We start from the raw sequence: 1,733 nt of genomic DNA, 5'->3' as shown, positions 1-1,733 counted from the left end.
ACCAATAGTTACATCATATATGACGTATATGTGTGACGTATATACTGACGTCATTGTTATGACGTTCAAAATAACGTCAGATTTAGGTCATAATCACCAATTAGTGACAAAAATCACGTATATTTACGTCATTACAACGTCAGCTGGTTGCTTGGGACGCTTCGATTTTCGTAAATTGTTCTAGCTGAATTTAAGCATACAGAAATAAAGTTGCTATATTATAAAAGTCCTTTTTGAGCATTTTAATTTAATTGAATTGAAATACTTATTTTGTACTTTTAAATGTTACAGCTTTACTTAACTTACCTCATACGATGCAATTCCTGCACCAAGTCACGTTCCGCCGTGAAATGAAATTTTACATGCGCCGAAGAAAACTTTCAATGCGCGTTCGTCATTGCCGACATCTTCGTAATACAATGAAGTGAGAAAAACCTTAAGAAAATTTGTTTCTACAGCTTAATTGCTGCTGTGACTAGAAGTAAGTGCGATTTCATCTTGAATTGTTTGTGGAGAAAAATCTTGGTGAATTTTGATAAACAATTAAGAGACTAATATAATAACAATGCTAATTTTATTTACTTATAAAATTTATTTATTTATATTTATCTGCAGTGAGATATGTATATATATACACAGGGTGTCCTAGAATTGCCGTACAATCTATCGTAGGCAGGTAGAAGAAGTAAAATTAAGTCGAAAAGTCTTGAACCATTTTTTTTCTATTACTTATAATAAAGGAGTAATTATTAAATAAATCAGGGCAATCAGCGCCGACCTTTAGCCAGGCGCACGTCAGTGAGCCGCGCGCCTGGTGTGTGTGAGCGCTCCGCGCGGTTCACTGACGTGCGAATGGCTAAAGATCGACGCTGATTGGCCGGATTTATTCAATAATTACTCCTTTATTATGAGTGATAGAAAAAAGGTTCAGGACTTTTCGACTTAATTTGACTCCTTCTATCTGCCTACGAGAGATTATATGGCAATTCTGGGACACCCTGTATATATATATCATATCCCACTACCCAGCAAACAATTTCTGACTGCGCAGACTTTGGCAACAGAAACTGTGTGCAGAAACGCTACAGTACGGAAACATGCTTTGGTGCTGCCAAAACTGTTAGCACATAAAGACAAAAAACGCAACAACTCTGTTGGCACATACATGAGATTATTGCGGCCAAACTGATTCCATATATGTTAGTGAAATTGATAACAAATAGATGGTCGATAGCAAGCAAATCTGCTTTAGTAATATTGTGACCAAACAGTCCGCAAAACCGTATGAGCATCTGTTTATGACAAAACGTTGACCGCAGTCGGGTCGATCTGTTGAACGCATTGACGACAGATTGCCACCAAATGCTAAGCAGATCTGTTCCTGCATATGTGCGGACTGTTTGTACGCAAGACTACTAAACTGTTTGTTTGACATCTAGACAACAAAATGGCGATTATCTGCGATCATATCTGTCGCCTGTGTTGATAACAGATTGTTAACAAACATTGAACAGTTTTTTACAGTTAGACCTTGTTTATGCGGGCAATAACTGTTAAGAGGGTCCTGGACCGTCCTGTTATTACCGATCGAAATAATTCGTATTAAGAGGTGTTTTTCGTAATTATTGCTCGGATAGAAAAACGGCTCTACAGAATTAAAGAAAATAATAAAATGTATGTCGGAGACTTTTCAATATATCAAAATTGTGACAAAAAATTTTGATGTTAATTGT

At 36.5% G+C, this 1,733-nt stretch overlaps 1 long non-coding RNA gene across 1 annotated transcript in view; it reads right to left on the bottom strand.

Annotated features, from left to right (window-relative positions):
* Positions 1 to 396, bottom strand: part of LOC109862759 — a 2,166-nt gene extending 1,770 nt beyond the window's left edge. Inside the window, exon 1 of the long non-coding RNA XR_002251206.1 lies at positions 307 to 396. This is a non-coding gene — a long non-coding RNA (uncharacterized LOC109862759). The remainder of the gene's footprint in view (positions 1 to 306) is intronic.
* Between the last annotated feature and the right edge of the window lie 1,337 nt (positions 397 to 1,733).

The sequence above is a fragment of the Pseudomyrmex gracilis genome, unplaced genomic scaffold (assembly GCF_002006095.1).
Source record: "Pseudomyrmex gracilis isolate BER0280 unplaced genomic scaffold, ASM200609v1 scaffold_2336, whole genome shotgun sequence".
NCBI classification, from domain to species: domain Eukaryota; kingdom Metazoa; phylum Arthropoda; class Insecta; order Hymenoptera; family Formicidae; genus Pseudomyrmex; species Pseudomyrmex gracilis.
The sequence above is the reverse complement of the archived record's forward strand: the minus strand, read 5'-3'. Positions and strand labels throughout refer to the sequence as shown.